The 23,645-nt window shown below is 38.7% G+C and overlaps 1 protein-coding gene across 1 annotated transcript in view; it reads right to left on the minus strand.

The window, feature by feature from the left end:
* Positions 1-19,003, minus strand: part of kcnj6 (potassium inwardly rectifying channel subfamily J member 6) — a 66,564-nt gene extending 47,561 nt beyond the window's left edge. The window contains exon 1 of the mRNA XM_058412793.1: positions 18,756-19,003. The gene's annotated coding sequence lies outside the window, so the exon portion shown is untranslated. The remainder of the gene's footprint in view (positions 1-18,755) is intronic.
* Positions 19,004-23,645: the final 4,642 nt, after the last annotated feature.

Here is a 23,645-nt window from a genome sequence, read left to right on the forward strand (position 1 = left end):
TACACTGTAACACTGCGTTATAACAGCACTCTGTAACACTGCATTATAACAGCATTCTGTAACACTGCTTTATAACAGCACTCTGCAACACTGCTTTATAACAGTAATCTGTAACACTGCATTATAACAGCACTCTGTAACACTGCATTATAACAGCACTCTGTATCTCTGCATTATAACAGCACTCTGTAACACTGCATTATAACAGCACTCTGTAACACTGCATTATAACAGTATTCTGTTACACTGCTTTATAACAGCACTCTGTAACACTGCATTATAACAGCACTGTGTAACTCTGCATTATAACAGCACTCTGTAACTGCATTATAACAGCACTCTGTAACACTGCATTATAACAGCACTCTGTAACACTGTGTTATAACAGCACTCTGTAACACTGCATTATAACAGCACTCTGTATCTCTGCATTATAACAGCACTCTGTAACACTGCATTATAACAGTACTCTGTAACTCTGCATTATAACAGCACTCTGTAACACTGCATTATAACAGCACTCTGTAACTCTGCATTATAACAGCACTTTGTAACTCTGCATTATAACAGCACTCTGTAACACTGCATTATAACAGCACTCTGTAACACTGTGTTATAACAGCACTCGGTAACACTGCATTAAAACAGTACACTGTAACACTGCGTTATAACAGCACTCTGTAACACTGCATTAAAACAGTACATTGTAACACTGCGTTATAACAGCACTCTGTAACACTGCATTATAACAGTATTCTGTTACACTGCTTTATAACAGCACTCTGTAACACTGTATTATAACAACACTCTGTAACTCTGCATTATAACAGCACTCTGTAACTCTGCATTATAACAGCACTTTGTAACTCTGCATTATAACAGCACTCTGTAACACTGCATTATAACAGCACTCTGTAACACTGTGTTATAACAGCACTCTGTAACACTGCATTAAAACAGTACACTGTAACACTGCGTTATAACAGCACTCTGTAACACTGCATTAAAACAGTACATTGTAACACTGCGTTATAACAGCACTCTGTAACACTGCGTTATAACAGTATTCTGTTACACTGCTTTATAACAGCACTCTGTAACACTGTATTATAACAACACTCTGTAACTCTGCATTATAACAGCACTCTGTAACTCTGCATTATAACAGCACTCTGTAACTCTGCATTATAACAGCACTCTGTAACACTGCATTATAACAGCACTCTGTAACTCTGCATTATAACAGCACTTTGTAACTCTGCATTATAACAGCACTCTGTAACACTGTATTATAACAACACTCTGTAACTCTGCATTATAACAGCACTCTGTAACTCTGCATTATAACAGCACTCTGTAACTCTGCATTATAACAGCACTCTGTAACACTGCATTATAACAGCACTCTGTAACTCTGCATTATAACAGCACTCTGTAACACTGCGTTATAACAGCACTCTGTAACTCTGCATTGTAACAGCACTCTGTAACACTGCATTATAACAGCACTCTGTAACTCTGCATTATAACAGCACTTTGTAACTCTGCATTATAACAGCACTCTGTAACACTGCATTATAACAGCACTCTGTAACACTGCATTATAACAGCACTCTGTAACACTGCATTATAACAGCACTCTGTAACACTGTGTTATAACAGCACTCTGTAACACTGCATTAAAACAGTACACTGTAACACTGCGTTATAACAGCACTCTGTAACACTGCATTAAAACAGTACACTGTAACACTGCGTTATAACAGCACTCTGTAACACTGCATTAAAACAGCACTCTGTAACTCTGCATTAAAACAGTACACTGTAACACTGCGTTATAACAGCACTCTGTAACACTGCATTAAAACAGCACTCTGTAACTCTGCATTAAAACAGTACACTGTAACACTGCGTTATAACAGCACTCTGTAACACTGCATTAAAACAGTACACTGTAACACTGCGTTATAACAGCACTCTGTAACACTGTATTATAACAGTATTCTGTTACACTGCTTTATAACAGCACTCTGTAACACTGCATTATAACAGTATTCTGTTACACTGCTTTATAACAGCACTCTGTAACACTGTATTATAACAACACTCTGTAACTCTGCATTATAACAGCACTCTGTAACACTGTATTATAACAGCACTCTGTAACTCTGCATTATAACAGCAATCTGTAACACTGTGTTATAACAGCACTCTGCAACACTGCTTTATATCTCTACTCTACAACACTGTTTGATAACATCATGCTGTAAATCTGCATTATAAAAACACTTTGTGTCTATGATTTATAACAGTACTCTGTAACACTGCATTGTAACAGCACTCTGTAACACTGCATTATAACAGCACTTTGTAACAGTGTGTTATAACAGCACTCTGCAACACTGCTTTATAGCTGTACTCTGCAACCCTATAACATCATGCTGTGAATCTGCATTATAAAAACACTCTGTAACACTGCTTTATAACAGTACTCTGTAACACAGCTTAGTAACAATAAACTGTAACACTGCTTCATAACAGCACTCTGTAATAGTGTTACAACATACTGTTACAAATCAGTGTTACAGTATCAGCTACATTATTACTGCTTTGTAATAACTCACTTTCAAACGTTATCTCTATCACATCCCCACAACATGTTTCTGTACCTCATCTCGTATATCGGGGCAGTTTTCCTGCAGAGAGCACATAGCAAGCAGATGGCAGACAAGTGACAGATTCAAACCTCACCTCTGACAATTTATCATGTATGTATTATTACTTCAAATGATTTCAAATTTCTCCATCTTTCCATGGACGAGATGATTAATCCACAACAGCTGGAGAACGAGCAGAACAGCTCATGAGCAAGGAAAAAGAACCACATGGTGCTCACAAGGCCTCTTTTCCTAACATTTTATTTCAAAGAACTGGCGTGTTTATTCAGATTCGGACAATATGCTTTGTCTCGGCCGCTTAGTCACTGTGCTGTCCAAATGGATGGCATAAATAATAAAAAAAAAAATTTGCTAATATTCATGAAGCCACTGAAAAGGTGCGGCCAGATGCAGTGAGGAGAGTGAATGAGCACATTTCCATAGCTGTTGTCTATGCAGAAACAGAGGAACACACTAGCACGCTGAACACATGCTGTAATTGCATTACACATGCAGTCGCTCTTCTCACACTCATAGGCACACTCATACAAACAAATAAAAAAAGGTACAAATGTTCTTCATTCCAGAAGCTCCCAGCCTCTCTTGTGATTTCGGTTATTTCTCTGACCTTCTGTGTTAAGCAGAAGAGTCCATTCAACTTACATCTTACATCAGAGCTGTTGTTCTGCCAGTGTGGACATATACAGATATATTTATCTAAAGCAGGATAGAAATCACTGACAGTACTGTGCAATTTTTGTTCCTTTTTAATTTCAGATTCAATTTCTTGCCCCGTTGGCCGGTGTGTTCCCAGGTAAAATATTGCCACTTTCAGTGAACCTTTCTGAAGGCTTAAGCTGATTGACGGTGGTATTGGGGATTGCAGATAAATTCACTCTGGCTATTCACATTGGCTATTTACATTTAAATGGCAGAAACCAGTCTGCAGATTTAAAGGCGTCCCTGCTCTGATCTGAATTCCTGCTTATTGCAGGTTTTTCAGGGGAAAATACCTTGTGTGGTATGAAGTCAATTATGCGCCAAAAGCATTAAATAAACATAAGATCCACAAGGAATATGTTAAATATCAAGGTATCAGAATTGACAAATTCAGAAAATTGTAAGAAATATAAAAAGAATGTAAATAAATAAGAAATAGTATCTAAAAAAAATTACCTGCTCCTTTAACACTCTATTTTAATTTTTATTTTCATTTTACAATTTTTTTTTTTGCTTTAGCAGTTAGCTTTGAAATCTAGAAACAATTCATCAGCCATAATAGCAAAACATTTAACAATAAATAAATAAATAAATAAATAAATAAATAAATAAATAAATAAATAAATAAATAAATAAATAAATAAATAAATGTTTTTTTTGCGATTCATGTTTCCAAGATATTTTAATAATCAATATTTTCTTTATTTCTTCTGGCATAAAAGTAACTCCATAGGCTAATGAAGTTGAAAACTTTTTATTTTGAATCATTTCTTTGGGCCAAGCTCATTTACTTATGTTCCTAATTTTCATTCAGTTGAATGCTAATATTTTCCAGTACCTTCTCTACAACCAGTTAATGAGGTAAAGCTAAAATAAGATAAAGCAATTTCTGCAGTTTGTACAGCATGTAAAGACTCAGGCAATGACAGAAGCCATTGCTGGATTTTCCAGCCATGTTAAATAATGATAATAATAATAATAATAATAATAATAATAATAATAATAATAATAATAATAATAATAATAATAATAATAATAATAATAATAATAATAATAATAATAATAATAATAATAATAATAATAATAATACCTCTCAGCTCCCTGTGTATTTCCTTATCATGCCCAGTGTTTGGGATACACACTTTTTAACCTCAGGTAAACCCTATACCACCCACCTTGATGATACTATGTATGATTGCTAGAGGGTGTGATTGGGTGATGGTATATTCACAGAACGTCCCATATACTTTTCAGTTAACTGCTAATTAGAAATATGTTCATGCAACCTGGAGTAAAAAAAGAGTAATTTGATTGCCAGCTAGATTCTCTTCAGTTATATAATTGGCTGGAGTGAAATGGCATACTTGAAATATCATCCCCCACGTGCAAGGCTGCTGCCAGTTTTAGTGCTGCAGTGAATCAGAAATCACGGTGGGCCATAGAACAGCAAAAACTACATTGCCTTACAGAGGTATACAGACATATGTGTGAGAACAGTCAGCAAAACAAGAAAAGTAGTGCAGATATGATAGAGAAATACTCCAGATATATATATGAGGTACATTTGAGTTACTCTTATATATAAATGATAATATTACGCTATAGATACACTGTAAAAAAACGCCTGAGTTTTCTTTCTCTAGAACAACTGAAGAAGATTCTACAAACAGGAGGCTTCAGAGTGAAATCTGTTCAGAATCCATTAACCTGGTTCTTTTCTGTTGAAGCACACACATTGTCATTCTAGGCTGGACGTAAAATAAAGTCATGTGCAACACTCTCTTGATTTTTTTTGGTCCTGTGTTTGATACAAAACATTTCTTATCAGTATAATCAGATTTATGATGAAATTTCAAAACCAAAAGGGTGCTGCCATATGACACTTATCACACTTTTTGGTTCTGTCAAAAACAGATAATAGCAAGCCTGCTCCAGCTGGGCCAAGCTCATATTGTAGCCTATTGTACTGAATTGTTTCATTTGATCTCAGAAGGGATCTCTGAAGGGATCCATAGGACCACATATGACTGCTGGGTTTCATCTGATCGGCTGTTTAAACAGTGTGGACTCTTCCTGTGAGGTGTCACTTGGCCCTCAAAACTGTGAGTATGGATGTTCTTATCAAAACATGTCTGAAAGAAAATGTAAAAATGTAATATAAGGATACAAAAACTAACCTTTGTAGGTGCCCATGTATGTTCTATCTAGAAATCATACATTTAAAAACATAAATGTACCAAAACATAAAATGCATTATAATCTGAGGCTCTCTTATATCGTTTGCACATTCTCTTTATAGCTTATACATTATAACAGGCATTTGCATTTTATATCCAAACAGTGAAACAGGTTTTTGTCTTTTTACATTCCCCAGCTCTGGTGCTTCCAATATAACCAAAGACCCTTGCTGCTGGTGTAAGAATAACAACTAAATTCAGTAGACAGATTAATGTTCTCCAATTATCATATTCAAATGTAGTTGCTTCATGGCTGCCTAGCTAATAGGTCTCTGTTGTGGGCTGCTGGGGATCTTCCATGTAATTAATCCAATGTTATGTGTTTGCAAATAAATCTGAGCTTCATAAAAATTGCTTTTTCATTTCCCATTTGTTTTTGGATTCCAAGACAAGTTCATGTGTTTAAAGGTGATAACCTTCACATAACAAATCCCATCTTGGACACTGCTACTCAATAAACATAGAGGTGTGAAATGCATGTCCATGTACATTTACATTTATGGTGTTTGCCAGATGCCTTTATCCAGAGTGACTTACAAGAGGGCTTGATCATTGCAGATGATTTGCAAAATCTGAATCTGATCAAAAAAGGAAAAACAATAAATAAAGTTAAAAAAGTAAATAAATAAAATAAAATTAAATTAAATAAATTGAATAAATAAATTGACCATATGCAACTGATCTCTGAATATGAGTAATATTCCCAACATAAACATTAGACTTAAGTTTCAAAGATAAGTACAACCCTTCGAGTTTAATTTTGTGTTAAAAATTACTCATGCTTTCCATCCAAACATGTCATCTATTTAATCAAATATGGGTAGGGTAGTTCTATCTAGCTAATTTTGACTAGTAGTTAATGGCTCAATTTGGTTAGAATGTGTAATGTTTCACAAAGGCTTCAGTGTATATTCATTACGTTTTACTTCCAAACAATAAATCCATATACAAAGCCTTAGCACATTTATTGTTTATTATTTATCATTATCATTATTATTATAATTATAATAGAGCAGTCACTTTGGTGATCCAAAAAGGACATAGATTTAATACGAGCACATATCTAACTATAGATCCCACCACCAGATCACTAAAAGCTTAGTATAAATACCATAGAATAAAATCTCTTAAAAGTTAACCATTGTTCTTTCCTTAAATATTGAATGGGATCAACAAACATTTGCTCCCATTTATTGATTTGGTTCAAAAGCATTGGAAAAGGCTCACATGTAGTCTCTCTGTTTTGGGCCACTTTCTCTCCAGATCCTAATTTGCACAGACCTGGCATGAGAGAGCAAGAACTCTAATAGTACCACTGTGGAGCTTGTGGTACAGAGAGCACTGCATTATGTGATCAGATTCTTGGTGTTTTTAAACACTCTTGGAACAAATAGGGTTTGTTCTATCTTGTGTTTTCTTACTGAAAAAGGGCTGTTTATTTTGAAGTTTTATTCTGCCTATGCTTAGACAGTATATGGTGCGTGTACAGTGTATGGTGCTCATTGTGAAGAAAAGTATGTCAGTCACTGTAGTACTGTGTAACTGCTGGTACCAGGCTTTGAATGCAGTCCAGAGAGTTTTATTGAGGACCATTATTTTGCCTTAATGATGGACACTGGGAGTATGGCAGCTTGTTGAATGGACCAGCAGTTTCATGTGCAATTTTCTCCAATCTCTCTAAACCAATCCAACACATAGATATATTTACACTGCAGATACCAACCTCTAGCCATTTCCTCATGCAGCTCTCAAACGCATAGCTATAACCAGACTGCAGCTCTCAAACGCATAGCTATAACCAGACTGCAGCTCTCAAATGCATAGCTATAACCACACTGCAGTTCTCACGCTCATAGCCATAACCACACTGCAGTTCACACACTCATAGCCATAACCACACTTCAGCTCTCAGACTCGTAGCCATGACCACACTGCTGCTTTCAAATCCATAGCCATGACCACACTGCAGCTTTCAAACCCATAGCCATAACCACACTGCAGCTCTCAAACCCATAGCCATGACCACACTGCAGCTCTCAAACCCATAGCCATAACCACACTGCAGCTCTCAAACCCATAGCCATGACCACACTGCAGCTCTCAAACCCATAGCCATAACCACACTGCAGCTCTCAAACCCATAGCCATGACCACACTGCAGCTCTCAAACCCATAGCCATAATCACACTGCAGCTCTCAAACCCATAGCCATGACCACACTGCAGCTCTCAAACCCATAGCCATGACCACACTGCAGCTTTCAAACCCATAGCCATAACCACACTGCAGCTCTCAAACCCATAGCCATGACCACACTGCAGCTCTCAATGTTATAGTCATAACCACACTGCAGCTCTCAAACCCATAGCCATAACCACACTGCAGCTCTCAAACCCATAGCCATGACCACACTGCAGCTCTCAAACCCATAGCCATGACCACACTGCAGCTTTCAAACCCATAGCCATAACCACACTGCAGCTCTCAAACCCATAGCCATGACCACACTGCAGCTCTCAAACCCATAGCCATGACCACACTGCAGCTCTCAAAGTTATAGCCATAACCACACTGCAGCTCTCAGACTCATAGCCATGACCACACTGCAGCTCTCAAACCCATAGCCATGACCACACTGCAGCTCTCAAATGTATAGCTATGACAACACTGCAGCTCTCAGACTCATAGCCATAACCACACTGCAGCTCTCAAACCTAATGTGTAGCATAACCTCACTACAACCTTCAAATGCAAAACTATTCCCAGAGTGCAACTCTCAAACCAGCAAAAATGAAGACACTGAAACTCAAAAGACTCTTTCCTACAGAAGTACAACTGATTATTGGAAATTCATATTATAAAAAGCGGTAGAAAAGCTGGCTTCTTATAGTACAAATCAGGCCATGGACATTCAGGGAAAGAACAAATAAACCAGGCTCATAATCGAATATATGATCAAACGCAGTCTTGGCCAATCACAACAAATATTTGAGGTCAAAGGTACATACACATATGCCATTGTTGCCTTGGAAACACTGTCTTGCCTCTGCAAATCACATGTTAGTTCTGCACACCACTGAACTGATATCTAATATCTTTTTTTTTTTTTTTTACTGGCATTTATCTTTTATACACGTCACTGTTTTAAGAGAACAGTGCTCTAAGGGAGCCATTAAAAACAACCTTGAAAACAGTAATTGCCTTGAACCAGGTTTAGACCTGTACATTACCAAAATTATCTTTACTTGCGAGTAAGAAGAGAAAGGAGAATGCATGCACATTATTAAAATCTAATAAATTTGTGTTATCTTCATGGATACTTTCTCTGACACTATTCAGTCTCTGGGGTAATTTGAGCTTCTAGAAAAGAACACAGTGAAAGGGTTTCCCCAGCTTCCCTTCCTGACCTGACCGTTCTGTCCCTTCCTCTAAACCATAAAGTTACTTATTATGCTGGTGATTCTCTCTCTTAACTGTGCAATACCATTATAATAAGAAGATTTATGGCTTATGGTGATTGTCTTTTATGAGAAGGTAAGGTACTATGTGCTCTCTCGCTGTCAAAGACAGTGATGACTGAAGGGACAGAAGAGATTTCATTTCCAGTTATTTTCTAGTAATGTTTTGTATAACTCCTGTGTCTTGAAACACACTGAAATGCATTGAAATACACAGGCATGCTACCTCAGGCCTATGGTTCATACCAGCTTTACGCCAGAAGAGTCACTAATCTCAACAAAATTCTATTGACCCGCTGTTCTTGTATGGATCTGTGTTTTCATGCCCTGATTAACTAATGTGCAAATATCTGTACTGACCATTGAATTGTTAATATTTGTGCGTGGAATTTTTTGCAAATTCAGTGAGAGGTTATGCAGTTGCTTGAGCCAGATTTCTGGGCACCCCATTTAGATTATGCAAATCATCTGTGTGTAGTTCACGCCTCTGAGATGCCAGATTTCTCTTGCGTCCATAACAGAGTTTTCAATAGTGTCTAGACCACAGCTTGTGAACACAAACACTGGCCTTTAAAAGGAGAAAAAAACAGGGAGAAAAAAATAGAGGGAGATGTTTGTTGTAAACTGTAATAGTTTTATTTGTAATGATCACATTAATTATCTCTGCAAATGTGGTTTGTTTTAACGTTATGGTTCCCAACCTCATTAATCTGTCATTTGTAAAATAACACATGATCCACCAATTCCTATTATTTAGGGGTTTTTTTTAATACATTTTTTTTTATTATCGTGTAAATAGTTTCTTGTGTGGACAATTTAATGATGCCATGAGACTCGAGATCTTGAAATTGTAATGTGTACACAGAATGCAGTTTTTACAATGCTTATATTTTGAGACATTATGTTAATAAAATAATGCCAGTGTTTTTGTCTAATTCAGTTCATTTCTCTGTAAGGAAAACATTCCTACGGTGTGAAGGATCACAGCAGAGGTTTGGACAGCTCACATAAGCAAGTCCAGAAAAATATTCATGTCTTCTCCCGTAATGTCCTCCATGTGTAAAAAAAACATATTTTTGACTTTCAGTGGACAATATTACTAATTAATGAATAATCTCTTATTCATGTCCTGAATATTGGCATCACATGGAATTATGTACTTTTCTGAGTAAATTTTTAGCCCGAGAAATACATTCAGCATGTTATATTGTGGTTATATTAAACTGCTTTAAAATGGCACCGGACTTAATACCGCTTACCTTACTCGAGCTGATATAGCACAACGAAAACACGCTTAAGTCCAAGGTCAGAACTGAGCATAACTGGGAGACGCCTCTGCTTTCGGCAAACTGCTCTGTGAGAGCAAATCCCATTGAAGCGTCTGAATAGCACAAATGTCCATCGTTATCTCTGAGGTCTGAATACCTACGTGTGCAATTTTGGTGTTAAATCATCACTTTGCGAGCTTAAATCAACTGTCTTTAAAGCCCAATTTCTCTGCATTAAATCCGTCAAACACAAACAACTGCCACCAACAGGAAGAAAGTTCAATGGCAGTGGAAAAGTGATACTTCATTACATCACATCTGAAGCATTTTTCCCTTCTTTATCAATTTATTAAATCTTATATGATTTTTAGTTATATTTACATTGATCAAATTCTGTATATTTTTTTTCTTTGAATCATAATAAACTCTGGTTCAGTTAAATAGGATTTAACCTCATACTGTATATTTCCCACTACAAATCTCAAATATAATAACTAGTCCCGTTCTCGCACTCACCTGGGTGATTATCTACATGCTAGAGAAAACCTAGAGTTTGGACTTGTTTGCACAACACCCACTACATCAGTCTGATATTGCACAGCATTACATTGCATAAACAACTGCACAAATTTATTCAAAATAAATCATACTCTTTCTGCTACTGATCTTAGTATCTCGTATATTAGGTTTTGAACCTACACAGATTTTTATTTTGTATTGTGTATGGTTGTGTATGTGACCAGTAAAATTTCTAATTTGGGAATTTGAATCTATTAAACCCTCAGCCATGAACACGCTATAGCTGCAAACACCATCATATATTTAATGTGTGTAACAAATTAATCTACTGTGTGGTTAAATTTTATGATGTATAAAATAATTTAAATCAAAATAATCATTCAAAAATCAAAAAATTCTTGAGTTACATAAAAGAAACCAGATACACAATATTTATATCATAAATAGTTCAAAAATAACAGTTGTGAGCATCTACAAAGTGGTACCTCTGACCTGGATAAATATTAATTAACCTTAAAAATACACTGTATGGCCAAACGTTGACCATCACACCTCTTTGTGGTGTTTCAACATCCCAGTCTTCGCCGCTTTGCTGTTAAAATAACATACACTCTTTTAGGAAAGATATTAAGGGATATGGTTAAGGCATTGTGCTACTGATCAGAAGGTTATGAGTTCAAAAGGCCCTTAGTTGTATAAAATGTAAATTGCTCTGGATAAGGGTGTCTGCCAAATGCCATAAATGTAAACATTTTGTAGTGTGGCTGGTGTTTTTGCCCATTTACCAACAAGAGCACAAGAGATTTATGTGCTAATGTGGGGTGAGGATGCCTGGGGTGCAGCCAGTGTTCCAGATAATACCAAAGGTGTTTTGTTTGGATGAAGTCAGGGCTTCGTGCAGGAGTTTTTCCACTACAACTTTGTCAAACCTTGTCTTCATGGAGCTCGTGTACAGGCTGAGCACAGGGGCTTTGTGATACTGGAACATGTTTGGGTCCCTTAATGAAGGTTCACAAATGTGTGGTAACAGTTTGGGACCGATCACTCATGGACCATATAGTGCATAAGGCCTATATTTTACTCAGCTTTAACTAAATATTTGCTAAGCATATTTGCCACTAAGAGGTTTTTTTTTTTTTGAAACATCACTAGAATGCATAGAATAATTATATATGACTGTACTTCGAAGATGTTCTCCTCAGTTGGTCATTGTACCTCTGCTTATGTGCTATGAAAATTGCCTTTGAGCAAGACTTATTCCTGTCATTTTTATAAGCCATGCTTCAGTGATTAAGCCTGCTGTTTTACAAAACGTAGCTGACATCCATTAGCGGACGAAATTATGTTGCCAAGTAAATACCAATAAGGGTTTATAGACAATTAACCATCACACCTATATGTGGTTCTTCCCCAAACTTTTACCACTAAGCTGGAAGCACATCTTGGTATACAATGTGTTTGTATGCTGCATTATTACAGTTTCCCTTCACCTCTCAGTTTTCGAACTAAGAGGCCTGTTCCAGCATGGCAATGTCCTTGTGCATAAAACAAGATTTTCCAAGGAGTGTAAGAACTTGTGTGGCCTGCACAGAACCCTGACCACATCCACACTGAACACTTTTGAGATGAACTTTCTTATTGATGCATGGAAAGCCATCCTGGAAGTGTTTAAAGTATTATTACAGAGGGGGAATAAATCTGGAATGGGATGTTCAAAAAGCACATATGGGTGTGATGATCAAGTGTCTACACTGTTAGCCATATGGCCTTATCCTACACTACAATCTTCACAAACCCTGAGCCATTCTCAACCCTACTGTACATCTCTGCAACATCTCTACATCTCCAGTCATCCACAGCCTATAGCTTTAAACTGCAATGTTTACATATTTAATCAACACACCTCTGTGTGTGTGTGTGTCTTAATTATCTCAAATGTTAATGCCTATGTTTAATCTACACTTCTGATCAATAGAACACGACAGCTTTGTTTTCTTCTGCCTGGAAGAGCCTTTAACTCAGGCCTTCGTGAACAGAGAGATAGTGTGCATAGAGTGGTTCAATCATAAAACCGGTTGCATCTATATTAACAAAGTGCCACAGTCAGGACCCTCTATCTGATCTCTGAAAGAGCTCATTCTGTTTCTGTATGCACGTTCAATAATCACACAGGGGGGTACTGGCTGTAACAGTCCGTTAGCTGATTGCCAAATTGTGATGGTGAGCCTTTTTGTTATGTCGAGTTTTTTTTTTTATCTTGTCTCGTTGTCGTGTTTTTTTTTATTCACAAATCCTTACTCCTCCTGCTGGGAAATGACCAGGTTAATATTCTGCATTACGCACACGCTGGTCATATCGGCTGCTCCCATCTATATTACAATCTCCTCTTCTTGATTCATGCAGTCCTACTGACTGAGACAGCTGTGCACACAACAGCACTGAGCTATGACAACCAGCAACAACAACAACCAAAACAAACGCATAAGCAGGTTGATGTTTACATTCAGTCATGTGTCAGACACTTAAAAAAAAATACGCAAGCAGTAAAAGGTGAAGTGATTGCATAGTAGAATATCAAATTCTTCAGTAGAATATCAGATTTAGAACTGAAAATCAAGAGTCGTATCAAGTGAATGATTACAGGAGTAACTTTAGGCAGGGAAACATTTCATAATGTGAAATGTCCAGCCGCATTTACATGTATGATATGGGCATGAATTTAAACAGAAACTTTTACAGGCACAAGAGTCACTTTTAAGACATGACTGTTTTTAGATTTTAGATATTGTACGGTTGGAGATGTTACACATAATGTATAACCAAATAAAGTGGAGATATAATCACTGTTAAATAGATGTTAGATTCCAAGTAAGTAATAAATAACTGCTGATGTCAGTGTTCTAATTCTTGTGTTATCTAAATCTGTGTAAGCCTTCAGGTATGTAGATTTGGATAGGAAGTTCAAGGGGACAAAACGTATGAACACAAATGTTGTCGGCCTTAAAATTTTTCAGCGCACATGCATGAACACACACACACACACACATGCACATCTCAGATTTCTATTATAAGTGACTACGGGAGAATGTGGGTGTATGTGTTCTTGCTTGTGCATACACTGTAAAAAATAGTGTATGCCTATATGCATTGTTTATTGTCTTTGGGTAAGATATGCATTTACCTTTACTTTAGAGAAACCAAGAGATAGGCAGATAGTTTTGTCTGGCACCTTTGCATGAATTGCAAGAATTTCTCCTTTCCGGTAGTGAGACACTTCAACAGTGATGGACATAACATTAATGACATCTCAGTTTGCATGGGAATGTGTTGTAACAAGAGCAATGATGTAAGGAAATGTAAGGAGAAAGCACTCATCTACACTCTAGGAACTTTAGAGCCCCGGTGAATTAATGGACCAGCGCACATACTCCTACTAACACACCTGTACATACAGACACAGACCTGTGAACACCTGCTCCTGTGTGCAACAGGTACTATTTATCAGAAAGTATGTGTGTGTGTGTGTAAGTATGTGTGTGTGTGTTTTCACCTGTTTTAGTGTTAATTCCTTTTCCCCTCCCCAGCTGAGAGAGTGCAGAGGGGAGCCTCTCTGCGCAGTGTGTACTAATCACAAACTGAGAGACTCTCAGACAAGAAACATCAGCCATTTAATCAGAACTATCACCTAGACATGAGTCATCACTGCTTTAAAACACCTTCACTGGTCTTTATTCATCAGGGTCTAAAAAACAGGTCTGGAAAAAAAAAAGCCATAATTCAGGCTCCACTGCTCACTCATCCAGATCTGCCTGAATCAGCAGAAACAGATTGGAAATGTCGAGCAAGCGGCCACATGGAGCTGAAAACACTGCCAAATAGGCTTTCATCACGAAACAACATGCACATCACAGAGGTCGGGCGTGTATGGAGCGGCATGACGACAATGCATTCGTTACATGTGCAGATCTGTCACGGCTCACTTCCTTCATGCGAGCAATAACATGGTAACATGTAACGGGTCAATGCTGTGGTCAGCAAAACAAAACGAGAGCTGTGGAATCATCATTTTGACAGGTTGTAGATTATAATGCAATGTGTCTTTTTATTATCCGAATGCAACCTTTGTGTACTTTACTAACGAGCAGTTGACGAAAATCTCTGCCTCGTTCTCTCTCTCCCTTTCAGTAGGTTACTGTGTGGTTGCTGTGTTAAATATTGATTATGAAACCATTCTTAGTGTCTCTGTGGTATTCTGGTCAAGGGTTCAGCAGCATTAGGGGTTGGTGCAGGAATCTGTGTTCAGCCGGTGTATGCCACTGAGGCAACACCACACTAACAAACAGTTGATGTTTTCACGGTCAGCATGTTGTTATTATCTGTTGTTACATGGCCAACTTGAGCAAACATGATACTAGATTAACAGAATCAGGTAAACCACAGCCCTGATCTGACACTCATAGCAAGTGGTGATGTTTAAATCTAATTATTATTGCAAAACTGATCAAGGTTCTGAGTATTTTATGCAAGTTAGGCTACTGGAGCTGCCTGCGGTTGGTTACAAGCTACTATTTCATACAAATGCAGACTCAAATGCAAACAAGTATGTAATAGGATAACAGTAATCTCTCCCTGTTGAGTAGACTCCCATCAGTCGCCTTTAGAGAACTTGGCAAGTTTGATAGTCCCACATGTTTCCCCTGCGTCTCGTTCACTGGACGGAAAATTCTCTCCTTCACTGGGGAACGCAATCCAGGCAGCCATCATCTCCATGGCAACACCCAGCTCAGCACGCAAAGCGGCAGATGCACAGTGTGCAGTGTGAAGTGGCGCTTTACGGCCGTAGGCTCTCCTTAATGGCTATAGTGATCCAGAACAAGCAGCGTTAGTACAACAGCATTACGTTTAGATTCCAGTTAACTCAAATATCAGGTGTGTATATAGTACCTGTTTTGAGTATGGTCTTAAATTTTTGATCTGACTTTTTTTTTTTCTTTTTATATTTTCTCCTAAAAGTAGTCACTGTTACTCCCTACAAGAAACCCTACTGTAAGTCTCTTCTTATTGCATGACATTGACAGAAGTCTAACAAGCAATTCATCCAAAATGTAAAGCCATCCAATTAACTCTTTCTAGCTGCTGCTCGTGTACCATCATACGGCAGCGGAATGCACTCGGAGGAGTCTATTAACTGCCATCATTATGTAAATAGGGAGATACCTGTGATTGGCTAGATCATTAGTTTGAATCAATGCCACAGTGATCCATGGGTGGCATGGCATTATTCTTACCAATATCACTAGCCAATGGATTAAGCTAGTGGTTAGAAATAGGCAAAAATACCAAATTTTAAGAAAATAGGGATAAAAATGGTTTTGTTTCATATGTTCCTGTGAAATGAAATAAGATACAGTATATATACTAATTTAATTTCCCCAGACTAAATATTGCAATGTTACATAATACTGAAGACTAACCAAAACTCCTTGCAAATTTAAGATATTTTTTTCCTCTAAACTTTGTGTTTCAGCATCTTTAATGCTCTGAACCTAGATAAACACTGTGTTAATTCAACAGTGATGGAGCTGTTCTGCAATTTAAAAGCCTGAACACACAGGGGGAAACATCATGCTGCATTGTCTCCTTTCATGACATAAAATAAAATAACAATCCTGTCAACTGTGCATGCAGCTATAATATGTGACTTTTCATTTTAACTCCCATTATAGCTTGTCTCACAAGCACATGAGGGAGATGTTAGCACGGCAGTTCACATTTCTCTTTATTTAATTATGAGTAGGTTATTCCCATGGGAAGCCTGTACTGAAACCTGGGCCTGTGTGCATATCCCTTAAGAATTGGACACAGAAGTCCAGTAATAGAACAAGCTGCCTAATGTCTAATGCCTAGGGTAAATCCAGGGAACATGGAGGAACCTGAATAAATGGCATGTTCAGTAACAACTGAAACGGCAAACATGTGAAATGTGAAAAGGCAAACCAACCATTATCAAAGTGCTCAATGACACAGTGCCTTTTCTTTTGGTCATTGAGCTTTTTTTGTAATGAAAAGGCCAAGAGGAAATCAGGTACAATCAGATAAGCAGGCACTTTCACTTTCCTGCAATGTTTAAGTACACACTGTAATTGTGGGAACAAAACGGACCATGTGCTCTCCATGGTGCTGAAACTATTTACACGGCATACAGTACACTGTTATAACTGATGAGAGACTGTTGAGGTTTCAACTGCTGCTTACATTTCTAGTATTCAAGTAGTATAGCCTACCTGCAGCAATTATGGTTATTATCGTATAATTGACCAAGAGTTTTTATTTTTAAAAAAACTACAGAATCAGAATCACAGAATTACTGACCTAGTGATTCTTGATGAGTAAAATTGTGGGACGAATGGAAAAGTTAGATAAGGCTCTAACTCTCATGTTAATGGATGATACAATTCTACATTTTAGGAAGCATACCTCAGGCTGCAACTGCAGGAGTCACACAATAGAGAAACTGAGGAGGAGGATGATCTAAGACAGTCACGTCTGAGATGAATTGAGACACGACCCGCTCAGATTTAAGGCAGAATGGTTTTGGAGCTCACTGTAATGCTGGCTTCTACATCACCCTTTTACTGCTGTTCTCTTTGTCATAATTGTGATATCTGTGGCACATTTATCTACCTTTGGTGACTGTTGTAGGCTAGGTCTTAACTATAGCCCAAAATAATTTGATTTTTTTGAAGGGTGGATTTATGTGGAAGGTGGACACTTTAAGTCTGAAGACTTTCCTTCTGTTGAGTTTGTCCAAAGCACTAGGTTGATATTGCGTAAGAGTTTAATTTGTGTTGTTTTTCTTTCTCATCAAGCGCCTGATTGTAAAGGGCTTTTAACGTCAACTGTGTCCATACGCCTCGTCTCTAGTTTCCTTCCTTTTCCATGCACTCGTTTTGTCCCGAACCGCGCGCCCTTCACTCTTTCCAATGAGAGACTGCCGAGTCGCCATGGAGACGGATAGAGCTCGCATCCAGAACACTATGTCACACACACACACGCACACACACACACACACACAAAACCCAAAACCGTCACATTTTTCACACGTGCCTCATAAACAGGCAGGAAGGCAACGGTGGAAAAAAGCAAGTTTAATTGAAAAGCTCACAATCCATCTCATATCCGTATCATTAAAGGGCACACTGGGCCACTATAAAAGCTATTTACACGAGGACACACAAAACAGACTGTCTAAGTCACAAAAGATATCCTAACTGCTGAGATAACTAACTGTTCTCGCCTCAGCCTTTTTTTTTTTACGCGAAGAGGTGCCATCATCTAGACTGCAGGTTAATCGACAGCCCCCGAAGCCAACAAAGACAATATTTCTCCTAATGAGACACTAAGAAAGATATCACTAAAGACCCAGTGTTAAGCAGAAGACGTGCAGCTAACATAAATGGTCCTGCAACCCTTATTTTCTCCCAAGCGCGTAGAATCCTAAACTCCTGAATTTTTGCGACTGTTGCGTCCTTCCACCTTTACAGATCACGGGCTCTGTCCGAAGGCGCACACTACTGCACTAAGTAGTATGTCAAAATAGTACGACACTTCAGGTGCACGCGCTATTTAGTAGGTTAGTGCGCGCTTTCGGAGGTAGCCAATGGCGACTTCTTAGATTACCGGACCGATTTTTTTTCGGCTCCAGTCGTTTGTGAGACGTGTCAGCCGTTATGTAATACACATCCCCCACTTCTGCTCCTCACAGTCCGCGGAGATAATCCTAGCCAAACGTGAACAGGCTGGAAAATGCGCGGATTGAGGAGATGGAGATGAAGAGAAGAGAGAGAGAGAGAGAGAGAGAGAGAGAGAGAGAGAAGGAAGGCGCTCTTTACATACCTGTCTTTAGCAAACGCCGCGCTCACTCATTTTTCTTCATCCCACACTCCTCGGTCAGCGTGTTCCCGCGGACTCGAGTGGCTCGTAAATAAGGACACGTCGCTAATTTCGCCGTTCCCCCTGCATCTCACCGCAAAATCCATCTCCTCTCATCCCGTCATCTTCTCTTCCGCTGAGGCGAGAGAGAGAGAGAGAGAGAGAGAGAGAGAGATGGGGGAGGTATGATCGAGCCAAAGTATGAGAGTGAGAGTGAGGGAAAAGGGAGGAGGGAGAGGAGGAGAAGAGGAGGAGGAATACGGGAGTGAGAGAAAGCCTCTGAGTCTGGTCTTTCCGTTTGTGTAATTAAGATAACTGCTCATATGATACAATGAATACGTTATGAACCTTGCGTATGTTTAACTTTGTCTTGTCAAAAATTTGAAGGCGCATGGGCCAAGTGGAGGGATTCTGCTCATGCGACTTGAGAGTCACTTGCAAATTTAAGTGTCACACCAACTTGGCATCTTTGTCCAGGTTGAATAAGACTTTATGAAGTATTGCATTAAGCATTCAAACATATCTATAAGACATTTTAACTATATGTCAAGGGATGCAAGGATGTTTTTTAATCTTATTGTAGTGCATATGTCCCTACAGTGGCAGGAGTATATCTGATAGTGTTGGCCGGTCCACAAGTGGAAATCCACCCACCTATTTTTTTAAACTGCTTTTTATGTATGGTCACAGGGGGCCTGAAGTCTGTCCTACAGGACTCAGGGCAGGGGACACTGTGGATGGGAGACCAGTTCATTGCAGGACACAATCACACACACACACACATACATCCATTCCCACATGACAGACAATTTAGAAATGCCAGTCAGCCTACCACACATGTCTTTGGAAGGGCGAGGAAACCTGGAGGAAACCCTCAGAATCAAACATACAGCCCAAGAGGAGTGAGGAAAAAGTGCTAACAACTGAGCCACAATTAGTTGTAGACATTTAGGTGCAGGATTTAGGTGTAGGCATACCCTAAATTAGTAACTAATGTTGGGGCAGGTCCTCATAACAATAGAAAGACAAGTGTGTGTGTGTGTGTGTGTGAAAGAGAAAGATGAGCATCAGTCATACACAGTAAAACATTTTGTACAGAAAAGGACAGCACTAAAAGGCAGGCCCAAACACACACACACACACACACACACACACACACACACACACAGAAACTCGAGTAATTACCATTAGAACTGGCTAAATGTCATGTACTAAAATAAATGAGGTGGCTTTATTTGATCTGACTCAAAATAAGATTATGCCTGTCTCCTGATCAGCTTGTTTCATTTGATTTCCACATCATTGTCCTTATTCCACTGAACACCGGTGATAGAAAAGAAGTTTAACAAAAAAAAGAAAAAAAGAAAAAGGGATCAGCGATGAGGTCATAGTTCCCAGAGCATGTATGTGAGTACTCAGATCGGGAGCAGATGACTGACACTCAAAGGTAAGTACTCTGTGTGAATCACAGAGAGAGGGGGAGAGAGGGTGAGAGAGAGAGAGAGAGACAGAGAGAGGAAACACAAAGGGAGATGGAGGGGGGGACGCAGTCTGGAAAAGAAAGCTTGAATTAAAGAGAAAAGAAGGAGGGATGCAAGGTAAGGGTGAGTCTCCTGTTGGCCATCCTCTGGGAATCACCCCATATTGTCACAGATAGAACATCTGTCACTGAGCCTTAGTTATAAAAAGCCTGATTCATGTCAGGCTTTTTATGTGTGTGTGTGTGTGTGAGTGTGTGTGTGTGTGTGTGTGTGTGTGTGTGCGCACATATGTCAGTATGAGTTATTGCGTTGATTGCCTAAACAGAAGGTCATGTGATCTGGATCTATGCATTGATTTAAAAGGCTCCAGCTACCAATTAAGTGGGAACAATCATAAATAGAATTATTATCATTTATAATTTATTAGAAATTGAAATTCTGATTAGTGCTGAGAAATGGAAAGACAACTGGTGTGTAAAAATTCAATAAAACAAGGTAGCAAGATCATTTGCCTGTAACTCTGATTCTTAAAATACTCTGTCTCTACATCACCATTTGCAGATTAACAATAGACCATAGACAGTAGACTCCAGTTGAAGAGATTCTGAACAAATGACGCAACTGGACTGAATCATACTGTACTATTGTGGACTCAGTAGTCTTGTCAAATATCAAATGTTTTGCCAAATTTTTGTTCGAAATTCAATTCAAGTCAATTTTATTTGTACATTGTTTTAACAATGGACATTGTCACAAAGCAGCTGTACTGGATTAGAATTTAAATATAAAAAATCTTATTGTATTGTTTGGAAGTTGGCACCCATAATAGATACTGACTCAGCTTTATACTTCATGTTATTTTCCATGGCCTTCCAGCTGCAGTCGTGGCTCAAGTGGTTAAGGCACTGGGTTGTTGACTGGGAGTTCAGGGGTTCACACCCCAGCTCTGACAAGTTGCCTCTGTTGTTCCCTGGAGCAAGGCCCTTAACCCTCTCTGCTCCAGGGGTGCTGTATCATAGCTGACCTTGTGCTCTGACCCCAACCTCCAAGGATGGGGTATGCAAGGAAAGAATGTCTATGTGACAGATAAAGGCTCTTTCTTTCTGAAACAGCGTTTAACTAAGAGGAATAATGAGGTTCACAATGAATTGATCTGTGTTTGTGCTTATGGACACAGGGGATATGTAAGCAGGGTGAAAGTCCCTAGAAGAAGACAGACAAGGAAAGACCATTGATGTCATAAGATAAGATAAGGATAACGGATAAGATGTCCGTTAAATGACTTGGTCCACTCAGTAACTAAAGCAGATTGTGACCAATGGATCTTTCCGATCCACTGTTAATCTCAATAGACCAGTGACTGATTGTTTCTCCTCTCCTGAGTCTTCACTATATTTGACCACACTGCATATTCATAGCCTTCATAATAAATTTTATACTGGCATTATTGCAGACATTTCTCGAACCCTGATTGCAGATCTATTTCAGACGTCCTTATTATTCTGCGGCTTAATCAACTTCACATTTTAAATGGAGTACAATATTTACAATGAAAGGGCTGCAGTTCATTATTGATTGCTTCATTGAACATAACTAAGCCATTCAACCTCATTTTCACTTCCCCAATCGAGCATCAGGTTCCTTTTTATAGCCTCTGTAGCATTTCATGACTTCAAGGTATTGAACATGTTTTGCACACATGCATATTTTACAAGTTCTATTCATATGTCCAGATACCTGGCGCTACCTGACTGACTGTAAATGCTCATCGTAGACTCAGCCTGAAATAAATGGCTGCAATAAGAGTCTAATGGAGTTTATATTATTTTTCTAACATGGAATTTGATTTTCCTATTTAATGATAATGGAAAATGTGAAATCAAGTGTGACATGAATTCCATGCATTTATAAAAAAAATTTTTTGGAAGCTTTACTTTCAATATGTAAATCCTATGACCATGCTCATAGTGTTTGACCAGTAAAAATAATTCAGCCAGCTCGAAGGTCCAGTCTCACATATATGACACACAAGCACACACCAGATCTGCATGCGTCTATTCAAAGTAGCTGAATTCATTCACATAAATATGGAAATAAAGAAAGAGATGGCAAGCGAAAGCATGATGGAGAAACATGACAGAGAGTGTGTGTGTGTGAAAGAGAGAGAGGGAGAGAGAGAGAGAGAGCAAGACATAGTGAGAGAGAGCTGCTGAGAGATGAGGGAATCAGTGCACGACCTCTGCTGTGCCACTCTCTGGGTGGCATGTTTGAGTGTGTGATCAGAGAGTCATGGGGTAAGGCAGACTGGATCGCGGGAACACACACTCATATACACACACACACACTGCAGTTCAGTCCTTAACTCCAATTACTGTTAGTGTGAAATTTCACATGTGCTTGCGTTGTCTGTGTATGTTCACTCTGGGTACTCCAATTTCCTCCCACTCACCAAAAACCCTGTACACAGACTGACTACTCTGTGTGTGATTGTGCCCTGCAATGAACTGGTGTCCTGTCCAGGGCATGCTCCTGCCCTACACCCTTTACTTCTGAAAGAAATGAAACATTGTCATACACTATATTGACAAAAGATTTGGGACACCCCTCCAAATCATTGAATTCAGGGGTTGGGCTCGGCCCCTTAGTTCCAGTGAAAGGAACTCTTAATGCTTCAGCATAGCAAGACATTTTGGACAATTTCATGCTCCCAACTTTGTGGGAACAGTTTGGGGATGACCGCTTCCTGTTCCAACATGACTGCACACCAGTGCACAAAGCATGGTTCATAAATACATGGATGAGTGAGTTTGGTGTGGAGGAACTTGACTGGCCTGCACTGACTGGCAGTCTTGACCTCAACCTGATAGAACACCTTCGGGATGATTTGGAGGGGTGTCCCAAAAACCTTTGGTAATATATTGTATTAACTGACCACTTGAATACCTGCATATTCATAATACAAAAATACAAAAATCATGCAGGTTAACATTCACATAAAACGCCACAATGGGGGGGGGATTTAATCTCAGACATTTTCACACAAATCAGTCCCTGGAGTTTACACTGAAAGGTGTGAAAACTTCCACTGAGTGGCAGTGGGAAATACGTTGTTTAGAAGATCAGAAGAGAATAGCCAGACATGAGGGCTATGGAAACTCACACAAATACTCTTTACAGCCATGGTGACCAGAAAAGCATCTTAGATTACACTAATATGCATAGACCAAACATTAATTGAATATTTTAAGACAGTTGGAGTACTGACTCACTTACAGTATACTCCCTCTGTATTTTGTATTTGTTTGATGAAAATGCACTGATAGCACTGATGCCATTTCATCTAAGAACATCTTTCTTCATCCAAATTGTTGTA

The sequence above is a fragment of the Hemibagrus wyckioides genome, linkage group LG16 (assembly GCF_019097595.1).
Source record: "Hemibagrus wyckioides isolate EC202008001 linkage group LG16, SWU_Hwy_1.0, whole genome shotgun sequence".
Classification (NCBI taxonomy): Eukaryota; Metazoa; Chordata; class Actinopteri; order Siluriformes; family Bagridae; genus Hemibagrus; species Hemibagrus wyckioides.